Source organism: Arachis ipaensis, chromosome B2 (genome assembly GCF_059453495.1).
Source record: "Arachis ipaensis isolate K30076 ecotype BB chromosome B2, ASM5945349v1, whole genome shotgun sequence".
Lineage (NCBI taxonomy): Eukaryota > Viridiplantae > Streptophyta > Magnoliopsida > Fabales > Fabaceae > Arachis > Arachis ipaensis.
Window position 1 is genome coordinate 50,753,586 of NC_142437.1, and position 13,994 is coordinate 50,767,579.

The window sequence follows — 13,994 nt, forward strand, 5'->3', positions numbered from 1 at the left end:
CGACCTCTAAAAAATAAAATTTTGTACATATAGTAGTATGAAAAGGTTTATAACTAGGAGCCTTTGAAGAAAAGGGGTAATTCAAAACTGGTAAATCAGAAAGCGAAACACTCCGATCGATAACGTAAATGAAACAGATAAGAATAAGCTAACATGAGAAGATATACAAAAGAGCGCCAACAATACAGATGTCAAGGCTCAGGACTCGGTTTGCGAAGATAACCGGTTCGAGCATATAAGAGTATACATACATATGAAATAGAAAAATCACAGAAGAACCCAAAAGACAAAATACAAAACCTGTTTCTCCAAAATAACCTCTAGGAGGAGTCAAATACAAAATATATATAAACTGTGGAGAATATAAGTATCTAAATAAGTACATAAGATCAAAATAAAATTTCAGGAGCTAAGGATCTTTGCCACAATAGAAGTCTCCAGCATGCCTCAGTGAGGAGCCTCACGTCCTGCATCTAAGAACCACAAAATCCACATGGGTGAGAACCGGAGGTTCTTAGCATGGTAATAGTGCCCAAATATCTAACAAGTAATGTCCTGATAAAGTCGAAGGCAATCCTAGAACTTCTAGTTAAAATCAAAGTGTATAAATATAACTAAACCATGAGAAAGTAAAAGTAGGCAACTAACTTAAGGATCTTCAATCTAACTAAATAACCCCTTTCCAAGTCCTTTAAGCTTCCCAATTGCCAACAGTGATTGGATATGCAAGCACAATTATATCAAGCAAAGAAATGCACAAGTAGGAAGCAAGTAAGACAATTAGGCAATTAGCAAGTAATGATGCAATCAATTAGGCATTCCAAACAAACCACATATAATGCATATGATACATGCCTGTCCTAGTGGCTGATGAGTCTCATCTGTCCGTTGCCAAGCCAACCCGACATGTCCATGTAGTTAACCATTGGACAGAACACTAAACACGGAGCAAGTGGGACAACGCCACAACCCTTGTATCTTACCCGCGTACCAGAAGCAGCGGACAATTTTACTCTGCCTCTTACCCAGGAAGTGTTACATTCTCGGCCTGGAGCAAGCGGCAACAGAACGTAGCCCTTGCATCTTACCAGCAGCCTTTAATCTTTCCAGAGCAAGTGGATAACACCACCGCATCTTACCCGGCTTATTGACTTTCACCCAGAGCAGGTGGATAACACTATTGCATCTTACCCGGAGTCACATATAGAAACACACTTTCATTATCATTACCATTCATTCATTCACCCATTCATTCTCAATTCATACCCGGAGCAAGTGGATAACACCATTGTATCTTACCCGGAGTTCTCACCTTTTACCCGGACCAAGTGGTTAACACCACTGCGTCTTACCCGGAGCCACATCACAATCAATTTCAGTATCATTATCTTTATAATTCCCCCATCTCAGCCAACCGGCTTAAAATCATAATTCATAATCAGCCATAACCATCATCACACACAGCCACTCGGCTCATATCTTACACAGTACTACACCACCTTCCTCCATGACTCATATCATCGTTATTAATCATAACTCATCATAATATTCACTTTCTTCATCCCCAAGTTACCCTCTTCCCTAGCTTCCTCTCAATCACTAGGAATTTTACATTAATTTAAGATTTAAGAGATGAAAATAGGGGTTTATAAGCCTGAAACAGCGTCTCGGAAGGTCGTAAGCTTATTGGAAATATGAAAGACTTGAAAACAAAAGCTTTAGAAAAGAACAGGATCACGTGCGTACACACAGGGGTGTGCGTGTGCATGCCCAGCAATATTTTTAAACGTGTGCGTACGCACAGGTCTGTGTGTATGCACAGAAACCAAAATCTCCAGGGTTGAGTACACACACAAGGTGTGCTAGCGCCACCAACCACAGGCCATTCCCAATTTGTGCGTTCGCACAGGTCTGTGCATACGCACAGCTTGCAAGACTTCCCTGGCCATGTATACGCACAGAGCGTGCTAGCACTCCCAGCAGCAGCCCCATTCCCGCGTGTGCATACGCACAAGGCTGTGCGTGTGCACATGCTAAAAATTCGACGGGGTGTGCATGCTCATAGGGCTGTGCGTGCACACACCAACCAGAAATCACAAATTCTGCAGAATTTGCAGAATTCAAATTTTTGGCCCAAACTTCCAACGATCATATCTCCTTCCATAAAATTCAATTTTCCACTAAATTTGAACCATTAAACATATCACTCCATATCACATACATACTTTTTCATGCTTTGCCAATAATTATCATCATTCACAATCACTCAACCACTACTCGAATATTCATCTCAATCCAATTTATTCAATAACTATATCAATATATCACAATCCATTAATTTCATACATAACAACATAATTCATTTCAATCCATCAACAACATTAATAGTTCAACTCCTATCTTAGGGTCTCTAGCCTAAGTTTTCACACCACATTACATTTTAGATACAGAAAACCGAAACCAAACCTTGGCCGATTTTTGTCTAACCCATAACACTCTCAAATTCAACTTCCAAGGTCTCCAAAACTTTACCAACAGATTTCCAAGCTTGGTGCTCCACTCCAAAGCTTTCCAAAATCACCAAACAAGCTCCAATACACATATATACAATGCCTAAGCCAAAATATCACACCAACACAATAACTCAATATCCGAATGCTTTAATTTATGATTTTCACTAGGGCTTGAGATCTCTTTCCTTACCCAAGGACCAAGAAGGAAAGAACAAGCCTTCCCCTCAAGTTAATTAGATCCTATAACACAAAGGAGCTCACAAGTTTCAACATTTTTGCCTAAAATTTTCGAAACTGAGAGCTGGGATTTGAAGAAGAAACTGTGGCTTACCTCAAGAATATTTGTATGGTGTAGAGCTCGACGCATGGTTGTGTGATCGCAAACGGTGCATCAATCGGAGCTCTGGATCAAAAGTTATGATCAATTGAAGCTTGGAATGAATTGGAACAAGTGTTTCATACTTTCCCCCTTCCCCTTTCTTTGTTTCAGTGTGTGTGTGTTAGAGAGGGGAGAGAGAGTGCAGAGTTTGGTTAATGAATGAGGGCTTGGCTGGGCCTTTGGGCCCAATATGGGTCCGGTTGGCTCGATTTGGCCCGTTCGGCCCAATCTTGGGCCGATTTCTTTAAAATTGGTGTCAAAATTCTCTTTTTAATTTTCTCTATCACATTAAACCATAAAAGCCTAATTTCTCACTTTCTAGAATATATTTTAATTTATGGGTTAATTAGTCATTAATTAACCAGGTTTTACACAGGAGACTTCTGGACCCCGACATAGATCTTACTCCTGATTTTTGTAGAGGAAGTATCAATGCACCCCCTATCAGAGCAAGCAACTTTGAGATCAACCCACAATTGATCACCCTAATATTACAGAAGTTCCAATTTCACGGACATCCACAGAAAGGCCCTAGTAGATTCATCTCTGACTTCCTACAGTTTTGTGACACTGCAGAGACCAATGGAATGGACCCTGAATTCCACAAGCTAAAACTATTCCCATTTTTCCTGAGAGATCGAGCAAGAGATTGGTGGTATATTGTACGCAGAGGAAGTGTGAACACCTGGGATAAGGTTGTTAACAATTTTCTGAACCAGTTTTCTCCCACACAGAGATTAACTAAGCTAGTGACCGATGTTCAGACCTTCAGGCAGAAGGATAGTGAGTCTCTCCATGATGCTTGGGAAAGGTGCAAGCTAATGTTCAGGAATTGTCCTCCCCATATATTCTCAGGATGGGGCAAGACAATGATCTTCTATGAAGCAATCTCTGAGATGGCCGGGAAGACAGTTGATCACTTTGCAAATGGCCCTCTGTACTTTATAGAGACACATGAAAAAGCAGATGAGCTCATTGAGACAGCTGCCAATAACTAGCACTTATACTCCTGTGAGGAGACCCCAGTTAGGACAGAAGTTCTAGACATGGAGAATGTAGCCGCACCCACTGCTGAGGTTTATAATGCTCCTAGTGATATGAGTGGTAACTACCCTCAAGGAGACATTCTCACCCATGACTGGTGGATACCTGAGCAGGTTAATATTCCTCTTACTGAGTTGTTTGAGGAAGTGCATCCCTATAGGGACCTCATAGAAAGTGAAACAGTAGTATTCACCAAAGAGCTCGAACCCCAGGAGTCTGTTACTGAGGGACTTAAGGCAATCAAGGACCAGGAGGATCCTGAGAATACCAGTGAGCACGCCCTCACAGAGGAGAAGGAACCTCAAGTTAATTCTTCTCTGGGAATGCAAGGAGAGCCTGTGACTCCCACAGAGCACACCCTTATAGAGGTAAAAGAACCTGAAGAGCTACCTTTCCTTGGCATGAAAAAAGAACCGGCAAATGAGCAGTTGGCTCATTTCCTAGCAGCCCTTAATTAAGGAGCTACAAGTCAATATCTCTGTTGCAAAGGTATTGGAAAAAAAGACCCTCTATACGGCCTGTCTAAAAGACATTCTTTTTGAAAAGAAGGACCTAAGGGGACATGAAATAGAGGTACTTACTGAGAAGTACAGTACACTAATTCAGATTGAGCTGCCAAGGAAGATGCCAGATCCAGAGAGCTTTCAGATCCTATATATGGACTATTGGAAAGATCACTTTTGACAAAGCCCTATATGATCTTGGCTCGTGTTTAAATTTGATACCTTCAACTATGACGAAGAAGCTGGAAATCCAAGAGGCACAAGAAACAAGGATTACCTTGCATAAGGACTGGATAGTGTTCAAGGTTCTTGACCCTCCATTACCCACTGACAGGAGAGGCACTTGCATAAAGGATTTAGCATTCAAGCCTCCTCCCTTGGATGAAACCAATTCAATCCCTCCTAAGACTAAACGTAAGTTTGGTGTTGGATGTACACTATCCACTAAGGAGGAAGGCCCCAAAAGAAAGATACCTAGGGGCTGGAAAAACAAAAATATCCCTATTGAAGGCTTTTCAGCATGGAAAATGGTAATGTTCATTTATCTCATCATGGTATTCATCATGGAAGAGGAAAGTGGCAAAAAGGGACACCAGCATATTGCTGCAAGCCTGATGACTGGAATTCACACCCCATTCAAAATTGGTGAATTAGTCCTTTTGGGAAGCGCACCAAAATTATCATCAAGTAATAACCCACAGTGGAGTGGGATCGTATCCACAGAGATTGGCAAATTCGAGCAGTTTTAATCAATTGATGAATTAGTCAAGCGGATCAATAGGATTGTAGAGTGCAGAATTGTAAATGACATAAATGTAAATGACTAGAATATAAAGAAAGGCAATAAAGTGCAGAAATATAAATAGCAGAAAGTAAAGGGCAGAATCATAAATGACTTGAATGTAAACGGAAATGGGGAATTGCTGAATGTAAAAATAAGCTGTAAAGAAATGGATAGATAAGAATGGGAAAATTCATTGAGATTGGGAGATATTGTCTCTTTGGATCAAATCTAGCTTATATCCTCTTCAATCATACAACTCATTGACCTCTTGGAAATCATGATTGATTGAGGCCCAATCCCTTGGTGACTAAAACTCTCAGATCTTGATCAATGATGAGCGGATAATTTATACGCTTTTAGGCATTGTTTTTAGTATGTTTTTAGTATATTTTTGTTAGTTTTTATTATGTTTTTATTAGTTTTTAAATAAAAATCACATTTCTGGACTTTACTATGAGTTTGTGTGTTTTTCTGTGATTTCAAGTATTTTCTGGCTGAAATTGAGGGACCTGAGCAAAAATCTGATTCAGAGGCTGAAAAAGGACTGCAGATGCTGTTGGATTCTGACCTCCCTGCACTCGAAGTGGATTTTATGGAGCTACAGAACCCCAATTGGTGCGCTCTCAATTGCGTTAGAAAGTAGACATCCTGGACTTTCCAGCAATATATAATAGTCCATACTTTGCCCTAGATTTAATGGCCTAAACCGGCGTTCCAAGTCAGCATAGAAATTTTGGCGTCAAAACGCCAGAACTGGCACAAAAGCTGGCGTTTAACTCGAAGAAAAGTCTCTACACATAAAAGCTTCAATGCTCAGCCCAAGCACACACCAAGTAGGCCCGGAAGTGGATTCTGCATCATTTACTCATTTCTATAAATCCTAGGTTACTAGTTTTCTACAATAGGACCTTTTGCTATTGTATTTTACACCCTTGATCATACTTTTCATCTTGGAACTTGTATGTTCATGCTTTGGGGAGGCTGGCCATTCGGCCATGCCTAGACCTTTTGTTCTTATGTATTTTCAATGGTAGATTTCTACATACCATAGATTAAGGTGTGGAGCTCTGCTGTTCCTCATGAATTAATGCAAAGTACTATTGTTTTTCTATTCAATTCACGCCTACTTCTTCTCTAAGATATACACTCGTTCTTCAACCTTAAGGATGTGATGATCCGTGACACTCATCATCATTCTAACCTATGAACACGTGCCTGACAACCACCTCTGTTCTACTTGCAATAGCTTGAGTGCGTATCTCTTAGCCTCCTGATTCATGAAGCATGGTTGCCTCGCTTGACAACCAAGCCTTCCATTCCATGAGATCAGAGTCTTCGTGGTATAGGCTAGAAACAATTGGCAGCATTCCTGAGATCCGAAAAGTCTAAACCTTGTCTGTGGTATTCTGAGTAGGATCTGGGAAGGGATGACTGTGACGAGCTTCAAACTCGCAATTGTTGGGTATAGTGACAGACGCAAAAAGATCAATGGATCCTATTCCAACATGATCGAGAACCAACAGCTGATTAGCCGTGCGGTGATGGCGTATTTGGACCATTTTCACTGAGAGGACGGGAGGTAGCCATTGACAACGGTGAAACCCAACATAAGCTTTCCATGGAAAGGGGTATGAATGATTGGAAGAAGGCAATAAGAAAGCAGAGGTTCAGAAGGAACAAAGCATCTTCATACGCTTATCTGAAATTCCTAATAATGAATTACATAAGTATCTCTATCTTTATTTTATGTTTTATTCATCTTTTAATTATCAATTCTCCATAACCATTTGAATCTGCCTGACTGAGATTTACAAGATGACCATAGCTTGCTTCAAGCTGACAATCTCCGTGGGATCGACCCTTACTCACGTAAGGTTTATTACTTGGACGACCCAGTGCACTTGCTGGTTAGTTGTGCGGAGTTGTGACAAGGAGTTGAGATTACAATTGTGCGTACCAAGCTGTTGGCGCCATTGATGATCACAATTTTGTGCACCAAGTTTTTGGCGCCGTTGCCAGGGATTGTTCGAGTTTGGACAACTGACGGTTCATCTTGTTGCTCAGATTAGGTAATTTTATTTTATATTTAAGCTTTTTACTTTTTATTTTCGAAAAATTTTTCAAAAAAAATTTTTTTTATTATTTTGTTCTTGAAAACTTTTAAGAAAGAATTCTAGAGTTTCATGATGATTTGTTGAAGTCTGGCTGGCTGAGAAGCCATGTCTAATCTTTTGGACCGAGGTTTCAACTTATCATCACAAGGGCATGTTGATCTCTATCAATCTTGCTGTTGAACGTAATGATTTGCTAAACTTGGCTGGCCATTGGCCATGTCTAGTGTTTTGGACCGAAGCTTTCACTGAAAGCTTGGCTGGCTAGTAAGCCATGTCTAATTCCTGGACCGGAGTTTTATACTAACATTGCTTGATTCCTGGAATTCTCATTAAGAATTTTGAAGTCCTTTTTCTATTTTTCCATATAATTTTCGAAAAATCACAAAAAAATTTATAAAATCATAAAAACCAAAAATATTTTGTGTTTCTTGTTTGAGTCAAGTGTCAATTTTTAAGTTTGGTGTCAATTGCATGTCTTTATTCTTCTTGCATTTTTTCGAATATATACATTATGTTCTTCATTGATCTTCAAGTTGTTCTTGATGATTTCAGTGCTCTGATCTTTAATTTCTCTTATTTTATGTCTTTTGTTGTTTCTTACATGCATTTTCAAATTGTTATAGTCCTTAGTATACAAACTTCTAAGTTTGGTGTCTTGCATGCATTGTTTATTTGATCTTAGTTGCATTTTTTATTATTTCTCATCATTAAAAATTCAAAAAAAATTCTTAAAATTGTGCCTTTTCAAGTCAATAACACAGATAATTGAAGATTCAGAACATTCAGCAGAGGAATTACACATAAAAAGCTGGGCGTTCAAAATGCCTAGTGAAGAAGGAAAATTGGCGTTTAAACGCCAGCCAGGGTACCTGGCTGGGCGTTAAACTCCCAAAAAGGTAGCATTTTGGGCGTTAAACGCCAGAATGGATGCCATTCTGGGCGTTTAACGCCAGGAGGACACTAGAGGGAAGATTTTATTTTTAATTCAAATCTTTTCCAAATTTTTATAATTTTTCAAAATCAAATTTTTTTTTCAAATCATATCTTTTCAATCATATCTTTTCAAAATCAATTTCCTTCCATTTTTTTTAATTATTACTATTTCGAAAATTGTTGCTACAATTAATGATTTAATTTAAAATTTTCAAGTTGTTACTTGCCTATTAAGAAAGGATCAAATTTTAATTCTAGAATCATATCTTTTAAATTCTTGTTGGTCAAGTAATCAACTTTAATTTTAAAAACTTTCTTCTTTTAAACTTGATTCTCAATCATATCTTCTCAATCATGTCGTTTCAATCTCATCTTTTTTAAAATTAAGTTTCAATAATATCTTTGTGATTTCTAATTTCAAAATCTTTTTCAAAAATCACTTAATTTCTTTCCCAATCTTAGTTTTCGGAAATCATTTACCAAATTTTCAAAATTTCTTTTAATTATTTCAAAATCTTTTTACGTTAATTTCGAAAATTTTTTCCCTCTTCTAAAATCCTTCTATTTAAAGGACTAACATTCCTCCTCAATGTACAATTCGAACTCTATCCCTCTAGATAAGTTCAAATTCTCTCTTCTCTACCTTCTCCTTCTATTCTTCTTTACCTCTTACACCTCAAGGAATCTCTATACTGTGACATAGAGGATTCCATATTTTCTTCTCCTCTCTTTTCATATGAGCAAGAGCAAGGACAAAGGCATTCTTGTTGAAGCTGATCCTGAACCTGAAAGGACCTTGAAGAGAAAGCTAAGAGAAGCTAAAGTAAAACTCTCTATAGAGGACCTAACAGAACTCTTCAAACAAGAAGAAGCCATGGTAGCCGAAAACAACAACAATGCCAACAATGCAAGGAAGGTGCTTGGTGACTTTACTGCACCTACTCCCGATTTCTATGGGAGAAGCATCTCAATCCCTGCCATTGGAGCAAACAACTTTGAGCTTAAGCCTCAATTAGTTTCTCTGATGTAACAGAATTGCAAGTTTCATGGACTTCCATTGGAAGATCCTCATCAGTTCTTAGCTGAATTCTTGCGAATCTGTGACACTGTCAAGACCAATGGGGTTGATCCCGAGGTCTACAAGCTTATGCTCTTTCCCTTTGCTGTAAGAGACAGAGCTAGAACATGGTTGGATTCACAACCTAAAGAAAGCCTGAACTCTTGGGAAAAGCTAGTCAATGCCTTCTTGGCAAAATTCTTTCCACCTCAAAAATTGAGCAAGCTTAGAGTGGAAGTCCAAACCTTCAGACAGAAGGAAGGTGAATCTCTCTATGAAGCCTGGGAAAGATACAAGCAATTGATCAGAAGGTGTCCTTCTAACATGCTTTCAGAATGGAGCATCATAGCTATTTTCTATGATGGTCTATCTGAACTGTCCAAGATGTCATTGGACAACTCTGCTGGAGGATCTCTTCATTTGAAGAAGATGCCTGCAGAAGCTCAGGAACTCATTGAAATGGTTACAAATAACCAATTCATGTACACTTCTGAAAGGAATCCTGTGAATAATGGGACAAATCAGAAGAAAGGAGTTCTTGAGATTGATACTCTGAATGCCATATTGGCTCAGAACAAAATATTAACTCAACAAGTCAATATGATTTTTCAGAGTCTGTCTGGAATGCAAGCAGCAACAGCCAGTATCAAAGAAACTTCATCTGAAGAAGAAGCTTATGATCCTGAGAACCCAGCAATAGAAGAGGTGAATTACATGGGAGAACCCTATGGAAGCACCTATAATCCTTCATGGAGAAATCATCCAAACCTCTCAGGGAAGGATCAACAGAGGCCTCAACAAGGCTTCAACAACAACAATGGTGGAAGAAATAGGTTTAGCAATAGCAAGCCTTTTCTATCATCTTCTCAGCAATAGACAGAGAATTCTAAGCAGAGCCACTCTGACTTAGCAACTGTAGTCTCTGATCTAATTAAAACCACTCAAAGTTTCATGACTGAAACAAGGTCCTCCATTAGAAATTTGGAGGCACAAGTGGGCCAGCTGAGCAAGAAAGTTACTGAACTCCCTCCTAGTACTCTTCCAAGCAATACTAAAGAGAATCCAAAGGGAGAGTGCAAGGCCATCAACATGATCCACACTGCCGAAACTGGAGAGGAGGAAGAGGCAGTGATCTCCACTGAGGAAGACCTCAATGGACGTCCACTGGCCTCTAAGGAATTTCCTAATAAGGAACCATGGGAATCTGAGGCTCACACTGAGACCATAGAGATTCTATTGAATTTACTTTTACCATTCATGAGCTCTGATGAGTATTCTTCCTCCGAAGAGGTTGAAAATGTTACTGAAGAACAAGTTGCTAAGTACCTTGGAGCAATCATGAAGCTAAATGCCAAGTTATTTGGTGATGAAACTTGGGAGGATGAACCCCCTTTGCTCACCAAAAAACTGGATGACTTGACTAGGTAGAGATTACCTCAAAAGAAACAGAATCCTGGAAAGTTCTCAATACCTTGTACCATAGGCACCATGGCCTTTGAAAAAGCTTTGTGTGACCTAGGGTCAAGTATAAACCTTATGCCTCTCTCTGTAATGGAGAAGCTAGGGATCCTTGAGGTACAAGCTACAAGAATCTCTCTAGAGATGGCAGACAATTCCAGAAAACAAGCTTATGGACTTGTAGAGGATGTCTTGGTAAAGGTTGAAGAACACTACATCCCTGCTGATTTCATATTCCTAGACACTGGAAAGTGCATGGATGAATCCATCATCCTTGGCAGACTCTTCCTAGCCACAGCAAAAGCTATGATTGATGTTGACAGAGGCGAATTGGTCCTTCAAGTGAATGAGGACTCCCTTGTGTTTAAAGCTCAAGGATCTCCCTCTGTAACCATGGAGAGGAAGCATGAAAAACTTCTCTCAATGCAGAGTCAAACAAAATCCCCACATTCAAACTCTAAATTTGGTGTTGGGAGGCCACAACCAAACTCTAAGTTTGGTGTTGAGAGGCCATTATCATGCTCTGACTTTCTGTGAGGCTCCATGAGAGCCCACTGTCAAGCTATTGACATTAAAGAAGTGCTTGTTGGGAGGCAACCCAATTTTACTTATCTATGTTGAATTTCTATTTTCTATTGTTATTTTATGTTTTCTATAGGTTGATGATCATGTGAAGTCACAAAAATAATTGAAAAAGCAAAAATAAACTGAAAAACATAATGAAAAACAGCACACCCTGGAGGAGAAGCCTACTGGTGTTTAAACACCAGTAAGGGCAGCAGAATGGGCGTTAAACGCCCAGTCTGGCACCATTCTGGGAGTTTAACGCTAGAAATGGGCACCAGACTGGCGTTTAACGCCAGAAAAGGGCAAGAAGCTGGTGTTAAACGCCAGAAATGGGCAGCAACCTGGCGTTTAACGCCAGGATTGGCAGCAGAGAGCATTTTGCACGCCTAATTGGTGCAGGGATGAGAAATCCTTGACACCTCAGGATCTGTGGACCCTATAGGATCCCCACTTACCTCACCATTCAAATTCAAAACACTTTCCCTCCCAAACCCCCCCCATACATGGCCGAACCATACCCTCTCTCCACTCCTATATAAACCCATCTTCACTCCTTCATTTTTACACATCTTAAACACTACTTCACCCCCTTGGCCGAAACACTACCCGCCTCCATCTCTTCTATTTCTTCTTCCTCTACTCTCTTCTTTCTTTTTTTGCTCGAGGACGAGCAAACCTTCTAAGTTTGGTGTGGTAAAAGCGTTGCTTTTTGTTTTTCCATAACCATTTATGGCACCAAAGGCCGGAGAAACCTCTAGAAAGAGGAAAGGGAAGGCAAAAGCTTCCACCTCCGAGTCATGGAAGATGGAGAGATTCATCTCAAGGGTGCATCAAGACCACTTCTATGAAATTGTGGCCAAGAAGAAAGTGATTCCCGAGGTCCCTTTCAAGCTCAAAAAGGGTGAATATCCAGAGATCTAACATGCGAATCGAAGAAGAGGTTGGGAAATTCTCACCAACCTCATTCAACAAGTCAGAATCTTAATGGTTCAAGAGTTCTATGCCAATGCATGGATCACCAAGAACCATGATCAAAGTGTGAACCCAGACCCAAAGAATTGGCTTACAATGGTTCGGAGAAAATACTTAGATTTCAGTCCGGAAAATGTAAGGTTGGCATTCAACTTGCCAATGATGCAAGGAGATGCACACCCTTACACTAGAAGGGACAACTTTGATCAAAGGTTGGACCAAGTCCTCATAGACATTTGTGAAGAGGGCATTCAATGGAAGAGAGATTCAAGAGGGAAGCTGGTTCAACTAAGAATGCATGACCTCAAGCCCGTGGCTAGGGGATGGTTGGAGTTCATCCAACGCTCAATCATTCCCACTAGCAACCGGTCTGAAGTTACTATAGATCAGGCTATCATGATCCATAGCATCATGATTAGAGAGGAAGTAGAAGTTCATGAGGTTATATTCCTAGAACTCTACAAGGTGGCGGACAAGTCCTCTACTTTGTCAAGGTTAGCCTTCCCTCATATCATTTGTCACCTTTGCAATTCAGCTGGAATTGACATAGAGGAAGACATCCTCATTGATGAGGACAAGCCCATCACTAAGAAAAGGATGGAGCAAACAAGAGATCCCACTCATGGACAAGAGCATGAGGAAATTCCTCATCATGAAATTCCTGAGATACCTCAAGGGATGCATTTTACTCCACAAAATTATTGGGAGCAAATTAACACCTCCCTAGGAGAATTAAGTTCCAATATGGGACAACTAAGGCTGGATCACCAAGAGCATTCCATCCTCCTTCATGAAATTAGAGAAGATCAAAGAGTCATGAGAGAGGAGCAACAAAGGCAAGGAAGAGACATTGAGGAGCTCAAGTACTCCATAAGATCTTCAAGAGGAAGAACTAGCCGCTATCATTAAGGTGGACTCGTTCTTTAATTTCCTTACTCTTTATTTTTTGTTTTTCGAAAAATTATGCTTTATGTTTATCTATGTTTGTGTCCTTATTACATGATCATTAGTGTCTTAGAGTCTATGTCTTAAAGTTATGAATGTCCTATGAATCCATCACTTTTCTTAAATGAAAAATGTTTTTAATTGCTAAAAGAAAAAGAAGTACATGAATTTTGAATTTTAAAATAGTTTAATTATTTTGATGTGGTGGCAATACTTTTTGTTCTTCTGAATGAATGCTTGAACAGTACATATTTTTGAATTTGTTGTTTATGAATGTTAAAATTGTTGGCTCTTGAAAGAATGATGGAAAAGGAAAAATGTTATTGATGATCTGAAAAATCACAAAAATGATTCTTGAAGCAAGAAAAAGCAGTGAATAAAAAAAATGGCGAAAAAAAAAGAAAAAAAAAAGAGAAGAAAAGCAAGCAGAAAAAGCCAATAGCCCTTAAAACCAAAAGACAAGGGTAAAATAAAAAGGATCTAAGGCTTTGAGCATCAGTGGAAAGGAGGGCCCACAGGAATAAAATCCTGGCCTAAGCGGCTAAACCAAGCAGCTAAAGGTGTCTCTACTTTCTCTTTCTATCTTTATCTTCTATTTGCCGCTTCGCTATATTATGTTATTTGTCTGCTAATCGACCCCAAATAAACGAACATAACTAATAACCCTGGCCCTACTAAGAACTCCCCAGTTCTTACCCCTTCTCTCTCCCTTCCCCCTTCAGATG

General features: G+C 39.5%; 1 pseudogene; it reads right to left on the reverse strand.

Moving 5' to 3' along the window:
- Positions 1-4,513: 4,513 nt before the first annotated feature.
- LOC148573949 (uncharacterized) overlaps positions 4,514-13,994 on the reverse strand; it is a 38,897-nt pseudogene continuing 29,416 nt past the window's right edge.